A 21,182-nucleotide genomic window follows, 5' to 3' on the forward strand; every position below is an offset into this window, starting at 1 on the left:
TGTATTGTTTTTGTATGCTTTCAATATGTATTGTTACACACTGTATATGGGAGAAGACTTAATAAGTTTGTCTAACTTGTGTCTAATCCCTTTTGCATAATTACGCAAATAAAATATGTTTAAACTAATGGGTAACCTTAGGGCACTAAGATATAGTAAATAACACACTGGAAGGTTTTTGGAAGTAAAAACTTTTATGTATATTGTATTTGTAAGAATCAGATAAAACTCGAAGAATCCCAAACATGGATGCCAAAAAAAACCAAAAACTTAACAATTTACACATGTACTTTCAGTCAACAGTGGCGGATCCAGAGTTTTAGGTAAGGGGGGGGGGGGGGCAAGATTTGTTCATTCAACTGAATTTATCAAAATAACATGGACAGCCTTGTCTTTATTCCTTGGTACAAAAACAAGCAGTAAAATCACACTGACAAAGAAGTGGCTTATTTCATATCATTGATTTTTAATCTACTGATTCTTACAGAAAAAAAAAAATGATAGTCTAGTGAGGTATAACTGGCTATTCATTTTTTGACTAGGTGGGAAACTTTCCTGTGAAACAGCTTTTTGGAGGTAAACAGTGTTACTTTGTGTAAGATTGAACTTCATTTTTTGCCCTATCTATAGAAACAAAATGTTTTTCATTGAATTTCTTTGGTTTAATTTAGCATTGTTTTTCCTCTTGTTCCTTTTAAATGACATATTTCCCACAATCTCTCTTTAAATTTTGAAATAACTACCATAAACAGCACATATACAATTTAGAATAGCACCATAGTTTGTATCAACAAAATGTAACAACATAAATGTACAACTCAACATGTACAATCATGTGTGGATTTTTCTTTATTACTCCATATAAGACATCAAAATATGTAGTATAAACAATAGATTTTGTGTACAAAATTCTTTGTCACAATAAAACAGTCATGCATGAAACACACTTCAGCTAATTTGAAACTATCAAATCAGTTCAGTCTCATATTCTTTTCTGTCTATATTTGCACAAAATAAACCACAATTAATCCAAGAAGTCTTTGTAGGAAATATGATGGAATCTGAAAAAGAAAAAAAAAGATTCTGTTATACAGAAATAGGATAATAGATATTATTTCAAACATGCAAGTGCTACAGTGTAGTATATGTAAATGTATACATGCACATATATTTGTCATTGAATTATCATGATGAGAATAATTTAACCAAACAACAGATTTGTATTTTCTTCAAAATGATATAATGAATTGTTAATTATAATTGTTTCAATACTTCTGGAAATGTTTTTTGCACTTTACTGAGCGCATTTAAAGTGCTAGAGGAATAAATATAAGGCACATTTCATTTTAAAACATAAGTAGTTAAAGGAATGTCATGTACTTATGCCACAACAAGATATTTGAAGGAATTTCTAATTAATATTTTAATTTTTCTGACTTTCAAAATTGCAAAATGATTGACGACAGAATATAACTAGACATTGCCCTTAATGGGACTGATACCCAACACCTATTGAATCCTGTATGATGACCCAGGATTCATATTGGACACAATTATGGAGGATAAATGAAGTATTTTTTAACACACTGTTTTGATGCCATTTCTAAAACACCCCACTCAATAATATTGTTTTTGTTGACAACACAATAACAGAACATAACTGTAAATTTACTTTAAACATAAATTCATATGACAACATGGATATCCAAATTTGGTAATCCAACATCCTGTTAAGTTTCATAACAATCCTGCAAGTTGTTGAAAAGGAGTTGCAGACAATGGATGGGACTAAGCTTTGCTGAAAAATGCCCGAGTTCAACAGCCATCATTTCCCCTTGACTCTGTTTACGAAAGGGGGGGGGGGGGTAAAAAATGCCTAAGTACAACAGCCATCATTTCACCTTGACTCTGTTTACGAAAAGGGATGATGTTTATGTCTGTTTTACTATTCTCAGAGTCTTGTTTATAAACATGTGCAGGTACATTTAACTTCTAATTATGAATTAACTAACTAGAATTTGTTTTGTATCTAAATATAACTTCTCACAGTTACACACTGCAAATTAGTGAACTATTTTTAGAATATTTAGATCAACACAACATACACCTAGTAAAAAGGTGGAATGAGACTATGCACAAAACAAGAAAAATGTCTCAGAATGTGACGATTCTATTCGCTACACTGCTCCATCGGATCATATTGATACAGGGAACATATGTAAACGTATAGAAAGGTCTGAAAAATTCCCAACGATGTTAGAACTGTCAAATTTGTGATGCAAATATTTGGTCGTTCCCTCCGTGGGACTCGAACTCGTACCGCTGTGACATCTATGGCAACACCGCCTGCACAAAGTCCAGCGCCCTAGACCACTCGATTTGTTGTGACATGCATCATTAATTTGATCCTCTATCCTACATAATAACATCTAACTGAACTGTCCCATACTACCATACATCATGTACTGAGTTACAGCCCTAGATTAATCCTACGAGGAGGAATGACCCGGCCAGCAAAAGCTATATTTTTATATAGCCTAGCTGGCCGAGCGGTCTAGGGCGCTGGACTTTGTGCAGGTGGTGTTGCCATAGACGTCACAGCGGTATGAGTTTGAGTCCTGCGGAGGGAACGTCCAAAAATTTGCATCGCAAATTTGACAGCAAATTTTTTATCCTTCCCTCCGCGGGACTCAAACTCGTACTGCCGTGACATCTATGGCAACACCGCCTGCACAAAGTCCAGCGCCCTATATATATCTATATATTTTAATTTTTACCCAATTTAAAGACTACTTTCTCTTTGACTTCATTTCCTTGACCCATTTCTTTGGGCCTATCTGATACCTATTTGAGTTTGACTGAAGGTCTATTGTTAGCCTTGCATGCAATGCTCAGTATAAAATCCCTCAAGTTGGATTACCTCCCTTTGAAGTCCCCAACAGTAACTATATTCCTTCATGTTCATCTACATATGATGCAAACTTTCCTTTAAAGTTTTATCAAAATCCCTTCAGCGGTTTACGAATTGTGCTTACAAGAATTGTGGCCAGTTGGATGGACAGACAGACAGAATGACAGACAGACAGACAGACAGGGAGATTCCAATATATTCCCAAACTTCGTTTGCAGGGAGTATAACAACATGTTTTTAAATACCTGGATCCTTAGTACATTAAGGACATAATCTAATATTTAATCTTTACAAGCTGCAGTAGAGTTCCATTCAATCCAACTTTGATGTCTGTAAATAAAATTAACATATAAATGTGCCATGTACATATGTGAATTTTAGATATCATCATGAAATATGAAGCTGTATCTAGTGTTGTGCTAGGTATACCCCTACTCGTACAGGAAGCTGACCTCGGAGAGCAACCAAACGTGCTTCTTACTTACATTTTACATTTACATATATAAATCCTCATACAAATTTTGAAATCCATCCCCTGGGAGTGAAATAATTTTAAGTTACAATATTCTCACAGAAATACAGACAAGGTAATACAAATATGTACAATGTATGCAGCAATACATACGTGTACTTTCAGTAAAAATTATGAAATGATAACCGGTACACTTCCATTTGTCTTCTTATAATTAGTTTTTTTTTTTTTCGAGGAGATGTGCATGTATATTACAATGTAGGTGCACCAACAACACTGTATAGTTGGGCAATATAAGTAGGTATAGAATTACAGCACAAAAAAATAAGGTACACATATTACATTTTAAACCAAATGTTTGCCTCACATTTCCCCAACTAACAAACAAATATATCATATTTTTTTGTGGAATTAAAAAAACACAGCGTCTTTACCTACACTCATCTGAATGAACAAACAGAAAAGGTGCTTTCCTCGTTCGCTACCCCGGACTTGACTTTTTATGAGCAACTCTGGTGGTGTTTCTAGAAAAGCAGAGAACGCTTACTTTACCGGTGCACCTGGTCCATGCTCCCAGTTTATAGTGGAGTCCGACTTGCTCATTTGCTTTTGTTACTTTGTATGTATGATTTTAGTTATTTTATGTTGTGTATGTCTGTTTTCCATGTCAAATCTTTGTCCCTGGATTACATTCTTTTGATTACTGCTATAACCTTGGTTCCCTTGCTTACTCTTTCACTAAGTACATCCATTTTATGACACAAATAAGAAGTTACAGAGCTCTCATACTTTGGTTTGATCCTTACCAGGGCATATTAGAATCACTGTGCACATCATGAAAGACAGCTTTTTCCCTCCTGCAAAAAAATAAATTCAATGCTGTTCATTCCATAAATAATGAAAGCTGAACAAAAGACACCCTTGTTTCATCATTAATTTGATAAAGTAGCGTATTTCCTATAGAAACATAGCCCCAATACATAAAAAACTGTAAAATTTGCTTATATTATTCACTTCCTGCTATAGGCCAAAGGAAATTAGGTAATGAAAAACACATATTTCTAACTAAAATGCAGTTGTTTTTTTTTTCTGGTGAAGCATAAAATCAGCATTCTAACTAAATAATGTACACAATATGATAGTGCGGTGTATGTTACAAAATAAAAATGCTTACATGAATCTTTTAAGAAGGTTATTTTCAAATCAAGTATCCAAATACATAAGGCTGTGGTGCTACGGCAGGGCACAGTTGTTCAGCCAAACCTCTAAAACCTGGCAATTGACATCTATTCTTGATTGCTTATACCTATATAAGACAGAACATTGTATTTATTACATGAAAAATCACAATTTGCACCATATTACCAAAATACATGAAATTCACATGCTTTATGCTATGACAATTAGGCCTCAGACTGAGTCACTGACAATTCAAGGTTTACAGGAAGAAATATGACTAAAGTATGATAAAAATTGTTATTCCAGACTTGTTATAAATTACAATATTTATCGTAACAGTAATTAGCACCAAAACTTTTCAAAAACATAGTCAACATGAATGAATCTGATATTAAGTGACCAAATGTTACATATGGTAAGGGGAAATAACTGTTCAAAATAGTCTTCAAGTACTGCATAAAGACATTATTTCTAGAAAAATATCAATTGAATGGAGCAAAAATACAAGTAAGTGATCCCTTCAAATATACATAATAAGCGTGCACCTGCATTGAAAACTTCTATATCAAGTCATGCAGGTGTAAGTGTGTGTGTATGCCATGGAGCGGTGTCCACAGAAAGTTATCCGGTTATTTTTTTCAACAGTAACACACTTATTTCTGTCATTTTTGTGTCTCAAGTTTTAACTTAGTGATACTATGCAAAAACATGTTACAAGTATCAAGATGTTGCATTGCATGTGTTGAAAAATTGAAAAAAGACCATTCAGGTATAAGAGAAATGGTAGTATTTATTTTTCCATGGCCATCAATACTTACCTTTTTGAAGTTTTTCAGTAATTTCTAATGTACAATGTGCATTCCATACATGCATGTAATTCAATTGATAACTTAAAATTACATACCAGTACATGTACTGATACACTGTATACATGTACAATTCCATGTCTTAAATTAAAGCCTGCAGCCAGCAAACATAGCCACATACATGTGTTTCTTACTAGTATGAAATTTCTGCATAAAAAACTGAATATTATTTTTCCCCCCTATTTAAATTATCAATGAAAATACTACAATTTCTTTGTACCTTGTATATTGCCCTTACTAGTCTAAGAATGATCAACACTATATTTTTTTTTCCTGTGAATTTTTTTTTCCAGTGCTAAGAATGAAAACTGACCCGTGGAGGTCTGGGTGTCAAAATTACCCAACTCTACCTACCTGTCCCTATTTCCAGTGGCAATCAAAATTTGTCGACCCTATTGTCCTTGTGTCCCATCCCATTTTTCATTTCATCATCATTTCATGTTCATTTTATCATCCACTTCATGTTCATTGCCTGAATATAGCTGAAATATTGCTGCTCGGGCTTTAAACCCCAACAAACAAACAAACAAACAAAGAATGAAAACCAGACATATGTGTACACAAAGGAGTATTAAAGTATTAGGCATGTACATTCATGCATGTACATGTATGTACAATAATTCTGTATGGGTTCAGGCAAAATGTTTACCTATACAAAAAAATTTGTTTGTGTTTAATTGTATTTGTACATGCACTTGTCTACTGCTTGTAAGACTTAAGTTATCCCCCATCATTATGCTACAACATATGTGTGTATGTTCAAATGTTGCTTTCATACTCTGTTGTCAAAGAATTTAAAACTTGTGCATGTCGTTTGAGTATTTCCTTCAATAGGCTTTATTGCTGATATTATATTCTAAGACTGGCATTTCAAAGGTCGATGCACAGTTGTATTCTGTGCTGGCATAATGTACTATATCAGGATAGGCAATGCCATTTGTGTTATTCTAAAGAAGTTGGAAATGTCAGAATCCCATTATCTTTTTACTTGTAGGAACAATGAGTTAGTGTGTCTGATCAGTAAATACATGTACAATCCAAGTTATTATAAGGTTATGTATATTTTTTGCGAAATTCGAAAAAATGTTTTAATGATTTTGACATATGTGTGTGTGTTGATTTTCATTTAATCTGTTTTCATTCTTACTTTTGCCACATTGTTATATACTTGTTCATACATGCATATTGCTCTTGTAGCACTTAATTGTGTCTGAGTTCGCAAAATAAACTTGTCTTGTCTGGTAGGTGTCTCTGTAAGTATATAATGTAGGTCACCAGAAATATGGACTTCCACAGGACTATGCCATAATCTACAGCTTATTAAAGAAACAGCGTTCTCCCCAGGCCATTATAGCACTGTACTTTGCAGCACTATGGTTTCTTAGCATTGTGCTATCAGTAATTAATTTTGGTTAGAATGCACTATGGGCACTGTGCTATAATTTTGGAGGAAAGGGGAAAGAGCTATGCCAGTAAGCACTACGCTATTTAAAAATTATGGGGAGAACACTGAGAATTGATTGTGGTTAGTTGTTTTGTGCAGAATTGATTTCAATGACTGTGGCTCATACATGTACACTGTACACGTACATGTACAAATTTGACTGACAGATTTGACTGGAGGGTCGATACATGTACATGTACATGTGTAAGTTGAATTTTGAATTGATTTTGTTTGTTTGTTTGTTTGTTGGTGTTTAACGTCCGAGCAGCAATATTTCAGCTATATTCAGATGATGAATATGAAATGGATGATAAAATGATTGCCACTGGAAATAGGGAGAGGTGCGAGGAACGTGGCATCTTTCCCAACACGGTGAACCACTATGGTTTGCGGTCAGGTTTTCCGTATTATAGCCTGACAACCCCAGCATGCAACACGCCAGAGGTACCCCATTCTACCACCTGGGGCACACATCCCAGTTGCTCTGTGGGCAGAGTGCCCCAGCCCCGGGCTAAGGTTCTGAGCACTATTTAGTGCATTTTGAATTGAAAATGTAGAAACTAAAATAGTCAAGTTTTTATACCTTTAAATTTAATTATTCAGGATGTTGAACAGTTTGAGTCCATTAATCTAAGTGTTTCATGTAATTTACAGTAAATTGAAAACATACCTGAATGTTACACAAACTGGCACACTTCTAAAATGTGACATGATCTTTTAAAGATCATGTCATATATAATCATGAATATTTAACACGGAACTTATATACATGTAATTGTATGTTTGAACTCCCTTTTATTTTAACCATTTTGTTGCAATATAATCTAAGAATAATGACATGTTTATAAGACCAAGAAAAATACACACATAAAAAGAAAGAACATGAAATGTACATGTATAGAAATGAAAAAAAAAAATGAGTAACCCAGAATCCATACACTATTATGTTAGAAACAACTGTTGAGTTGCTAAAATATTTCAAGTCCAGGTATGGAAGTGGTTGAAAAACCAAAACACTAAAAACTTCTACTATTATGGTGTAACACATACATATAAAATAAGCACAATTTGCGCAACATTCAACAAAGTAAAGGAAAATTAGCGGTGCGGTGACAGTTGTGACAGGGAAATGTTCTTTTGGAATTCACAATGTTAATTGTCATATATGATGATACTGAATTTAACTGTTTTTTGTACATGTAGCTTCAGCAATACATGTACATTGCAGCTGTAAATAAAAAAGAAACAAGATTAAAACCCTATGTTTACATCTTTTGATTATAGATGCTTATCTATAAAAATTCTTCTTGAATTCACATCTTTAGTTAATAATAACCAGTACACTTAAATAATATGGGCTATACCAATGCTCTGACAGTTCTTATGTCCAACAGGTTGATGGTCTGACAGCTCTAAGAAATGTTATTAAAAAGTAAAAGAAATGATTCATCCATGTACATGTATATCTCAAGTCTACAGGGACATATAACCACAATAAGGAAAGTTGGTGTGTTAAGGGCATAAAAAGATGAGACATGTTGTTTTTTTTTTCTGTCACATATCTTTAAAGTGCATATCCAATGAAAACTATGGAACTGAATACATGTATAATGAAACAAGTCAATAGGTGTGGATATTTACCTACTTCCCTCCCCCTTGTAGGCAGTACTATCAGTCAAAATTAATTGTTACCTTTTAAAGAGAAAAGACTTAAGAAGTAGTCTTTGTAAGAATCATGCAAATTCTGTAATACATGATACATCCTAAAAAAGGCTACACATTTTTTTGTTATTATATTACTTAATAGGTCTATATGATAAAATCTGTAAGCATTCATTCCAAAATTGTCAGCTCTTAGAGATAATCCACATTGAAAATCCAACAGTTTTTATTGTATTTTAGTATCTCACAGAGTAAGTTCCCTTAATTTTGAATTCTACAGTACACTCTTTATGATTATTATTTCCTAAGAACAAGGTTTATATGGAGAGCCACATATTAATTTCTGTTTACTTCAAACATTTTAAAATAAATACAGTGCATGTCCATGTATCAAAAATAAAAATATGTAGGCTTTCCAACAAATGATTCACAATTTGCATGATTCTTATCTGGAGTGCTACTTAAAATGTTATTTTTAAGTCCCAGGTTCTTGGACCAATTTTAAACATGTTCTAGTGATTACAAGTCCTGTACTGCAAAGTGGGGGAGGGGGTAAATGTTTATGTACATAATAATAGGGGTGTCTGTCCTTATGTTCATACTTCCTTCCTTCCGTTACAAAAGGTGGGACCCATCTATTATCCATTAATCATCATACACCACTTAACAGAATTGTATGAATTTTCACAGAATCTTAATTACATATATATTCCAATTGTGCACCTCCTATACAAGATTTGAAATAACAAAAGGTCTCGTTTTTGAGAATGCAGTTTAATCAGATGAAGAAGAGTCAAAAGCTTACATCCGAATGAATCTGCAAGATCACCAACAAGACGACATCGAAGCTGATTCCGTATCCAGGACTGACAGCTCACAAGTGGTAAAAGAAGATGGAAGTGGTGTGATTAAATCCAGTATGATCCTGCGGCCACGGTTCCTGAAAGCAGACAAAGAAAAGGTTATATCAAACAATTCTCATATTATTGAGAGTGAAAAGATGTTTGACATGTTCAACTTGGCGTACCAACAGCACAGGGAAACACCAAAAACTTGCAAGAGGCCATGGATGGAGCCACATAGTGACAGAAAATGGGGTGCCTGTATCATGTACAGAGTTCGGTGTGCAAACTGTTGGTTTGCGACTCCAACACTAGCAAAGTTGTACTCAGAAGTTGAAAACAACAAGCCAGGGCCAAATCCAGCCGGTACTAACATTGCGCTAGTTTCAGCAGGACTAGATAGTCCAATAGGAAGCACCAAGACCCAGGAGATTTTAGCGTGTGTAAGTGTTCCACCTCCATGCAAGAGTGGTATGCAGAGAAACACCGACCGAATTTCTAAAGTTATGGTAAAGCAGAACAAGGACGACATGAAAGTGTGATAGATGTGACCTTAGATGGCAGGTACTCAACTGCAACAAGGTCCAGCAGGAAGAAACCAGGGTTAAATGCATCACAGGCACAGATGCTTGCGATTGAACAAAATACTCCATGGAAGTTTGTAGTCACAGTATCTTCACTAAACCAGCTATGTTGGAAGGGAGCTTGGCTCAGAGGAAAGGGATTTGATGCAGAGTGCCCAGGCCATGAAGGCTGTACTGCTACCCTTCATAGAACTATACCAATATCAGAATATGCCATGGGAAAAGAAATTGGAAATCAGCTTGCACTGCAAGGTATGCTTATCCGTTATGCCACAACAGATGGAGATGCGCGTTCCGCTAAAGGAGTAGAAGATGCCATACATGTACTGTATCCTATGTGGGAAGTGCAGAGACTGGCTGACCCAGTACATCTAAGCCAACATCAATTCCGAGCGGGAATGCGAGCTGAGTTTAGTGAGACCATGTTTCATGGACAAACTAAAGAAGAGAACAAGGACTTGAAGAAAATGTTTAGCCTGGACTTGAAGTGTCGCAGTTCCATGATATTGAACCAGTTAATGAATGAATATAACTAGGACACAGAAAAAGTATGTAAAAAATTACCTACCATCCTTTCAACTACAGTCCAGTGTTATGGTGGAGACTGTTCATCTTGCCTTAAGGAGTCTGTGGTATGCAAAGGTACAGTCAGTGATAACTGGTGGACCAGATCCTTTTACCTAAGCACTTACAACATCACTGTGCTGAAAATAGATGAAATTGATGAAATTATACTGCTAAAACTACTGAAAATGATACTTAGTGAGGAAGCAGTCAATAGCATGAGAATGTTCCACACAACAAATAAAAATGAAGGAGTTCATCGTGCATTGAGTGTGAGTTTACCAAAAAATGTAACTCATGGAAAAAACATGGAAGGCAGACTTCATTCTGCAATACGCAGGACCAACAACAGACCTGGTACATCAGCCAAGATGAAAAGCAAAGAGTTGAACATTAAAGTGTCCGAAGACTGTGAGACCTTCTTTGATAAAATGGACAGAGAGTATACTTACAAAAGGACTTATGAGCAGAAACCTGAAGTAAAGATAAGAAGGTTACAACAGGCAGCTGTCAGACTGGAGGAACACAAGATTCATAAAGAGCTCCACAAAAAGAGACCAGACTATGTAAAAGGGCAACTAGATCCTGTACCAGATGAGCTGATGCATGATGCATACTGCAAGAAGAAGATGCCTAAGTAAAAGACAGACAGCTTAAAAAAATCAAAGGTCCTTTTAAGGACCACCCAAATCTTTCAAAAAGATTTCTTATATTGATACGAATAAAATGAAATTTAATGAATAAATGAACACTTTCCCCTGCCCATTTTCTTTTAAATCCATTGAAATACCTAAATTATTATCTGGCATCTTAAGGTGCACTAAACAGGGCGGAAAAGGGGCAATGTGACCTATACATTCCCCTTTCGACACACATGTTTGCCTACTGTTGTTGAAACCATGTGGTTCCAACACCAGATGGGCTGCATTTATGCATTTGGTATTGTGGCACAGGTGTGATACATCAACAGCTGCTAACTGTGCAGCCCTATGCTGTATCATGTATGCAAGCCTGTGCACATATAATAATTTCCACCCAATGGCACCAGGAAATCTACAATTTATGACCCCATATTTGCCATTTGGTGTACATGACCCTGTCCAAATAAAACACTCTCCATTTAGCCCAAGGGCACATTTTTCCTCTAGCTTTTGATGGTACTTCTGAAAAAAGGCATCCATTTTGTAAAGTTACTTTTTCAAGCAAGATTGAGTAGGAATATTTCTCAAAAAGAGGATTTGGTACTCCTCAAAACCACAAAAAAAAATCCAAATTTGAGATATCCAACCCCTATCTTTTGAAAAATGGCTAAATTATGCAAAATTTCCTCAAAATATAGTAAATTTGATATATTTCAATAGTACTGTACCTCTACTACACATATGAAACATAAAAATACTCACCAATATGAAAATGTAGCCATATCAGCTGTTTTTGTATGCAAACATACCTCTCTATTAGATGCGCTAAAGTTAAAATATTGTAATAAAAAGCCATCTTCTGTTATTTCATCATATTTCCAATTATTCAGCAAAGTTTCGATCAAATCGGTCCATCATCATGTCCACAAACCAGCTTCAAAGACAGCTACCCAAAACTGTTTTCAGCTCTTCTTTCTTATCTGAAAAATTCAAAAAGTTAGATATGACCACTTTTATCAATATTGCAATAACTTTTTTACTTTTTGAGATATTTTCACAAACTAAAGTGTTTTTTTCTCTTGGATAATTATAGTATTTGAATTACAAATTTTCTTTTATCAAAATAGTTTTAAAGTGGTTTAATTTTTTCTTTCCAATTCCAAATATGGAAAAAAATAGAATTGAATCAAATGAAACTAAAATTAAAAATACTTCTACTTCATAAAAAAAATAGAAAAAAATATTATAAATTACTTTAATGATTCAGAAAACAGCCCCAATTTACAGATTCTTGATAAGTTGAAAAGTATTTGTGTAAATAATTATTTTCTACAGGTGCCGATATGACCAATAATCTAAAGGCTCAGGGTTGCATACTCATACATAAAGGTCTTTAGATAAGAAAATTTTTGAATAATTACACAGGTATTTTAGGAAATTTTCATCACAGCAAGTTTTTTTCTTCACATTTTAAAGAAAACAAAATTGATTTATCACATTTGGGTCTCAAAGAACGAAAATTATAATATAATGGTGCAAAAATGGTCAATTTAATTTTTTTTTTTTTTCTAAAGGCATTTTATTTTTTTTACTAGTATCTACTTAAAAAGTACAAAAACAATCCCAAATCAAATATTTGTTATCAATAATACGGAATTAAACCACCATATTGGCTTTCTTTTGATGATTCTTTGAAAACCCCCATCACTCAGGGGGCGGTCTAGTATCCTATTAGGATCAAATTATCTGATCTAATGAGTAAAAGACTGCACCCTGAGCCTTATTAGAACTAAGTAAACATTGTCAGCATCTAGAAATTCTCACCTAAACTATCAAAAGAACCAAAAAGTACAAATAGTAGCCCTTTTGAGACTAAAATCATACCAAATTTTGTTGCGGAACCATACAAGAAGAAGATTCAAATATGTTTACTGATGGTAATACTCCACACAACAAAGGCAAAACTGGTCTAGCAGGAAGCCACAAGGTCAGTAATGCTGGACGGTTCAAGAAAGGTCATACTCCATGGTCGAAAGGTCTCGTTTTTGAGAATGCAGTTTAATCAGATGAAGAAGAGTCAAAAGCTTACATCCGAATGAATCTGCAAGATCACCAACAAGACGACATCGAAGCTGATTCCGTATCCAGGACTGACAGCTCACAAGTGGTAAAAGAAGATGGAAGTGGTGTGATTAAATCCAGTATGATCCTGCGGCCACGGTTCCTGAAAGCAGACAAAGAAAAGGTGACATCAAACAATTCTCATATTATTGAGAGTGAAAAGATGTTTGACATGTTCAACTTGGCGTACCAACAGCACAGGGAAACACCAAAAACTTGCAAGAGGCCATGGATGGAGCCACATAGTGACAGAAAATGGGGTGCCTGTATCATGTACAGAGTTCGGTGTGCAAACTGTTGGTTTGCGACTCCAACACTAGCAAAGTTGTACTCAGAAGTTGAAAACAACAAGCCAGGGCCAAATCCAGCCGGTACTAACTAGCCGCTAGTTTCAGCAGGACTAGATAGTCCAATAGGAAGCACCAAGACCCAGGAGATTTTAGCGTGTGTAAGTGTTCCACCTCCATGCAAGAGTGGTATGCAGAGAAACACCGACCGAATTTCTAAAGTTATGGTAAAGCAGAACAAGGACGACATGAAAGATAAGGTTGAACAAGTGAAGGCATACAATTAAAAGAAGGGACAACCAGAAAATGTGATAGATGTGACCTTAGATGGCAGGTACCCAACTGCAACAAGGCCAGCAGGAAGAAACCAGGGTTAAATGCATCACAGGCACAGATGCTTGCGATTGAACAAAATACTCCATGGAAGTTTGTAGTCACAGTATCTTCACTAAACCAGCTATGTTGGAAGGGAGCTTGGCTCAGAGGAAAGGGATTTGATGCAGAGTGCCCAGGCCATGAAGGCTGTATTGCTACCCTTCATAGAACTATACCAATATCAGAATATGCCATGGGAAAAGAAATTGGAAATCAGCTTGCACTGCAAGGTATGCTTATCCGTTATGCCACAACAGATGGAGATGCACGTTCCGCTAAAGGAGTAGAAGATGCCATACATGTACTGTATCCTATGTGGGAAGTGCAGAGACTGGCTGACCCAGTACATCTAAGCCAACATCAATTCCGAGCGGGAATGCGAGCTGAGTTTAGTGAGACCATGTTTCATGGACAAACTAAAGAAGAGAACAAAGACTTGAAGAAAATGTTTAGCCTGGACTTGAAGTGTCGCAGTTCCATGATATTGAACCAGTTAATGAATGAATATAACTAGGACACAGAAAAAGTATGTAAAAAATTACCTACCATCCTTTCAACTACAGTCCAGTGTTATGGTGGAGACTGTTCATCTTGCCTTAAGGAGTCTGTGGTATGCAAAGGTACAGTCAGTGATAACTGGTGGACCAGATCCTTTTACCTAAGCACTTACAACATCACTGTGCTGAAAATAGATGAAATTGATGAAATTATACTGCTAAAACTACTGAAAATGATACTTAGTGAGGAAGCAGTCAATGGCATGAGAATGTTCCACACAACAAATAAAAATGAAGGAGTTCATCGTGCATTGAGTGTGAGTTTACCAAAAAATGTAACTCATGGAAAAAACATGGAAGGCAGACTTCATTCTGCAATACACAGGACCAACAACAGACCTGGTACATCAGCCAAGATGAAAAGCAAAGAGTTGAACATTAAAGTGTCCGAGGACTGTGAGACCTTCTTTGATAAAATGGACAGAGAGTATATTTACAAAAGGACTTATGAGCAGAAACCTGAAGTAAAGATAAGAAGGTTACAACAGGCAGCTGTCAGACTGGAGGAACACAAGATTCATAAAGAGCTCCACAAAAAGAGACCAGACTATGTAAAAGGGCAACTAGATCCTGTACCAGATGAGCTGATGCATGATGCATACTGCAAGAAGAAGATGCCTAAGTAAAAGACAGACAGCTTAAAAAAATCAAAGGTCCTTTTAAGGACCACCCAAATCTTTCAAAAAGATTTCTTATATTGATACGAATAAAATGAAATTTAATGAATAAATGAACACTTTCCCCTGCCCATTTTCTTTTAAATCCATTGAAATACCTAAATTATTATCTGGCATCTTAAGGTGCACTAAACAGGGCGGAAAAGGGGCAATGTGACCTATACATTCCCCTTTCGACACACATGTTTGCCTACTGTTGTTGAAACCATGTGGTTCCAACACCAGATGGGCTGCATTTATGCATTTGGTATTGTGGCACAGGTGTGATACATCAACAGCTGCTAACTGTGCAGCCCTATGCTGTATCATGTATGCAAGCCTGTGCACATATAATAATTTCCACCCAATGGCACCAAGAAATCTACAATTTATGACCCCATATTTGCCATTTGGTGTACATGACCCTGTCCAAATAAAACACTCTCCATTTAGCCCAAGGGCACATTTTTCCTCTAGCTTTTGATGGTACTTCTGAAAAAAGGCATCCATTTTGTAAAGTTACTTTTTCAAGCAAGATTGAGTAGGAATATTTCTCAAAAAGAGGATTTGGTACTCCTCAAAACCACAAAAAAAAATCCAAATTTGAGATATCCAACCCCTATCTTTTGAAAAATGGCTAAATTATGCAAAATTTCCTCAAAATATAGTAAATTTGATATATTTCAATAGTACTGTACCTCTACTACACATATGAAACATAAAAATACTCACCAATATGAAAATGTAGCCATATCAGCTGTTTTTGTATGCAAACATACCTCTCTATTAGATGCGCTAAAGTTAAAATATTGTAATAAAAAGCCATCTTCTGTTATTTCATCATATTTCCAATTATTCAGCAAAGTTTCGATCAAATCGGTCCATCATCATGTCCACAAACCAGCTTCAAAGACAGCTACCCAAAACTGTTTTCAGCTCTTCTTTCTTATCTGAAAAATTCAAAAAGTTAGATATGACCACTTTTATCAATATTGCAATAACTTTTTTACTTTTTGAGATATTTTCACAAACTAAAGTGTTTTTTTCTCTTGGATAATTATAGTATTTGAATTACAAATTTTCTTTTATCAAAATAGTTTTAAAGTGGTTTAATTTTTTTTTTCCAATTCCAAATATGGAAAAAAATAGAATTGAATCAAATGAAACTAAAATTAAAAATACTTCTACTTCATAAAAAAAATAGAAAAAAATATTATAAATTACTTTAATGATTCAGAAAACAGCCCCAATTTACAGATTCTTGATAAGTTGAAAAGTATTTGTGTAAATAATTATTTTCTACAGGTGCCGATATGACCAATAATCTAAAGGCTCAGGGTTGCATACTCATACATAAAGGTCTTTAGATAAGAAAATTTTTGAATAATTACACAGGTATTTTAGGAAATTTTCATCACAGCAAGTTTTTTTCTTCACATTTTAAAGAAAACAAAATTGATTTATCACATTTGGGTCTCAAAGAACGAAAATTATAATATAATAGTGCAAAAATGGTCAATTTAATTTTTTTTTTTTTTCTAAAGGCATTTTATTTTTTTTACTAGTATCTACTTAAAAAGTACAAAAACAATCCCAAATCAAATATTTGTTATCAATAATACGGAATTAAACCACCATATTGGCTTTCTTTTGATGATTCTTTGAAAACCCCCATCACTCAGGGGGCGGTCTAGTATCCTATTAGGATCAAATTATCTGATCTAATGAGTAAAAGACTGCACCCTGAGCCTTATTAGAACTAAGTAAACATTGTCAGCATCTAGAAATTCTCACCTAAACTATCAAAAGAATCAAAAAGTACAAATAGTAGCCCTTTTGAGACTAAAATCATACCAAATTTTGTTGCGGAACCATACAAGAAGAAGATTCAAATATGTTTACTGATGGTAATACTCCACACAACAAAGGCAAAACTGGTTTAGCAGGAAGCCACAAGGTCAGTAATGCTGGACGGTTCAAGAAAGGTCATACTCCATGGTCGAAAGGTCTCGTTTTTGAGAATGCAGTTTAATCAGATGAAGAAGAGTCAAAAGCTTACATCCGAATGAATCTGCAAGATCACCAACAAGACGACATCGAAGCTGATTCCGTATCCAGGACTGACAGCTCACAAGTGGTAAAAGAAGATGGAAGTGGTGTGATTAAATCCAGTATGATCCTGCGGCCACAGTTCCTGAAAGCAGACAAAGAAAAGGTGACATCAAACAATTCTCATATTATTGAGAGTGAAAAGATGTTTGACATGTTCAACTTGGCGTACCAACAGCACAGGGAAACACCAAAAACTTGCAAGAGGCCATGGATGGAGCCACATAGTGACAGAAAATGGGGTGCCTGTATCATGTACAGAGTTCGGTGTGCAAACTGTTGGTTTGCGACTCCAACACTAGCAAAGTTGTACTCAGAAGTTGAAAACAACAAGCCAGGGCCAAATCCAGCCGGTACTAACATTGTGCTAGTTTCAGCAGGACTAGATAGTCCAATAGGAAGCACCAAGACCCAGGAGATTTTAGCACGTGTAAGTGTTCCACCTCCATGCAAGAGTGGTATGCAGAGAAACACCGACCGAATTCCTAAAGTTATGGTAAAGCAGAACAAGGACGACATGAAAGATAAGGTCATATAACAAAAAGAATGGACAACCAGAAAATGTGATAGATGTGACCTTAGATGGCAGGTACCCAACTGCAACAAGGTCCAGCAGGAAGAAACCAGGGTTAAATGCATCACAGGCACAGATGCTTGCGATTGAACAAAATACTCCATGGAAGTTTGTAGTCACAGTATCTTCACTAAACCAGCTATGTTGGAAGGGAGCTTGGCTCAGAGGAAAGGGATTTGATGCAGAGTGCCCAGGCCATGAAGGCTGTACTGCTACCCTTCATTGAACTATACCAATATCAGAATATGCCATGGGAAAAGAAATTGGAAATCAGCTTGCACTGCAAGGTATGCTTATCTGTTATGCCACAACAGATGGAGATGCACGTTCCGCTAAAGGAGTAGAAGATGCCATACATGTACTGTATCCTATGTGGGAAGTGCAGAGACTGGCTGACCCAGTACATCTAAGCCAACATCAATTCCGAGCGGGAATGCGAGCTGAGTTTAGTGAGACCATGTTTCATGGACAAACTAAAGAAGAGAACAAGGACTTGAAGAAAATGTTTAGCCTGGACTTGAAGTGTTGCAGTTCCATGATATTGAACCAGTTAATGAATGAATATAACTAGGACACAGAAAAAGTATGTAAAAAATTACCTACCATCCTTTCAACTACAGTCCAGTGTTATGGTGGAGACTGTTCATCTTGCCTTAAGGAGTCTGTGGTATGCAAAGGTACAGTCAGTGATAACTGGTGGACCAGATCCTTTTACCTAAGCACTTACAACATCACTGTGCTGAAAATAGATGAAATTGATGAAATTATACTGCTAAAACTACTGAAAATGATACTTAGTGAGGAAGCAGTCAATAGCATGAGAATGTTCCACACAACAAATAAAAATGAAGGAGTTCATCGTGCATTGAGTGTGAGTTTACCAAAAAATGTAACTCATGGAAAAAACATGGAAGGCAGACTTCATTCTGCAATACGCAGGACCAACAACAGACCTGGTACATCAGCCAAGATGAAAAGCAAAGAGTTGAACATTAAAGTGTCCGAAGACTGTGAGACCTTCTTTGATAAAATGGACAGAGAGTATACTTACAAAAGGACTTATGAGCAGAAACCTGAAGTAAAGATAAGAAGGTTACAACAGGCAGCTGTCAGACTGGAGGAACACAAGATTCATAAAGAGCTCCACAAAAAGAGACCAGACTATGTAAAAGGGCAACTAGATCCTGTACCAGATGAGCTGATGCATGATGCATACTGCAAGAAGAAGATGCCTAAGTAAAAGACAGACAGCTTAAAAAAATCAAAGGTCCTTTTAAGGACCACCCAAATCTTTCAAAAAGATTTCTTATATTGATACGAATAAAATGAAATTTAATGAATAAATGAACACTTTCCCCTGCCCATTTTCTTTTAAATCCATTGAAATACCTAAATTATTATCTGGCATCTTAAGGTGCACTAAACAGGGCGGAAAAGGGGCAATGTGACCTATACATTCCCCTTTCGACACACATGTTTGCCTACTGTTGTTGAAACCATGTGGTTCCAACACCAGATGGGCTGCATTTATGCATTTGGTATTGTGGCACAGGTGTGATACATCAACAGCTGCTAACTGTGCAGCCCTATGCTGTATCATGTATGCAAGCCTGTGCACATATAATAATTTCCACCCAATGGCACCAGGAAATCTACAATTTATGACCCCATATTTGCCATTTGGTGTACATGACCCTGTCCAAATAAAACACTCTCCATTTAGCCCAAGGGCACATTTTTCCTCTAGCTTTTGATGGTACTTCTGAAAAAAAGGCATCCATTTTGTAAAGTTACTTTTTCAAGCAAGATTGAGTAGGAATATTTCTCAAAAAGAGGATTTGGTACTCCTCAAAACCACAAAAAAAAATCCAAATTTGAGATATCCAACCCCTATCTTTTGAAAAATGGCTAAATTATGCAAAATTTCCTCAAAATATAGTAAATTTGATATATTTCAATAGTACTGTACCTCTACTACACATATGAAACATAAAAATACTCACCAATATGAAAATGTAGCCATATCAGCTGTTTTTGTATGCAAACATACCTCTCTATTAGATGCGCTAAAGTTAAAATATTGTAATAAAAAGCCATCTTCTGTTATTTCATCATATTTCCAATTATTCAGCAAAGTTTCGATCAAATCGGTCCATCATCATGTCCACAAACCAGCTTCAAAGACAGCTACCCAAAACTGTTTTCAGCTCTTCTTTCTTATCTGAAAAATTCAAAAAGTTAGATATGACCACTTTTATCAATATTGCAATAACTTTTTTACTTTTTGAGATATTTTCACAAACTAAAGTGTTTTTTTCTCTTGGATAATTATAGTATTTGAATTACAAATTTTCTTTTATCAAAATAGTTTTAAAGTGGTTTAATTTTTTTTTTCCAATTCCAAATATGGAAAAAAATAGAATTGAATCAAATGAAACTAAAATTAAAAATACTTCTACTTCATAAAAAAAAATAGAAAAAAATATTATAAATTACTTTAATGATTCAGAAAACAGCCCCAATTTACAGATTCTTGATAAGTTGAAAAGTATTTGTGTAAATAATTATTTTCTACAGGTGCCGATATGACCAATAATCTAAAGGCTCAGGGTTGCATACTCATACATAAAGGTCTTTAGATAAGAAAATTTTTGAATAATTACACAGGTATTTTAGGAAATTTTCATCACAGCAAGTTTTTTTCTTCACATTTTAAAGAAAACAAAATTGATTTATCACATTTGGGTCTCAAAGAACGAAAATTATAATATAATGGTGCAAAAATGGTCAATTTAATTTTTTTTTTTTTTCTAAAGGCATTTTATTTTTTTTACTAGTATCTACTTAAAAAGTACAAAAACAATCCCAAATCAAATATTTGTTATCAATAATACGGAATTGAACCACCATATTGGCTTTCTTTTGATGATTCTTTGAAAACCCCCATCACTCAGGGGGCGGTCTAGTATCCTATTAGGATCAAATTATCTGATCTAATGAGTAAAAGACTGCACCCTGAGCCTTATTAGAACTAAGTAAACATTGTCAGCATCTAGAAATTCTCACCTAAACTATCAAAAGAACCAAAAAGTACAAATAGTAGCCCTTTTGAGACTAAAATCATACCAAATTTTGTTGCGGAACCATACAAGAAGAAGATTCAAATATGTTTACTGATGGTAATACTCCACACAACAAAGGCAAAACTGGTTTAGCAGGAAGCCACAAGGTCAGTAATGCTGGACGGTTCAAGAAAGGTCATACTCCATGGTCGAAAGGTCTCGTTTTTGAGAATGCAGTTTAATCAGATGAAGAAGAGTCAAAAGCTTACATCCGAA

The 21,182-nt window shown here is 35.3% G+C and overlaps 1 long non-coding RNA gene across 1 annotated transcript; it reads right to left on the reverse strand.

The window, feature by feature from the left end:
* Positions 1–831: 831 nt before the first annotated feature.
* LOC148600640 (uncharacterized) lies at positions 832–20,983 on the reverse strand. The gene is made up of 12 exons (XR_015917614.1): positions 20,911–20,983; positions 18,448–20,065; positions 17,016–17,355; positions 15,941–16,111; positions 14,495–14,630; positions 13,050–13,389; positions 10,529–12,145; positions 9,340–9,474; positions 4,558–4,689; positions 4,190–4,240; positions 3,157–3,241; positions 832–1,061 (listed from the first exon to the last, which is right to left on the reverse strand). It is a non-coding gene; the product is annotated as an uncharacterized LOC148600640 (long non-coding RNA).
* Positions 20,984–21,182: the final 199 nt, after the last annotated feature.

Source organism: Perna viridis, chromosome 13 (genome assembly GCF_037379345.1).
Source record: "Perna viridis isolate PV_CMFRI_1.1 ecotype Kerala chromosome 13, ASM3737934v1, whole genome shotgun sequence".
Taxonomy (NCBI): Eukaryota; Metazoa; Mollusca; class Bivalvia; order Mytilida; family Mytilidae; genus Perna; species Perna viridis.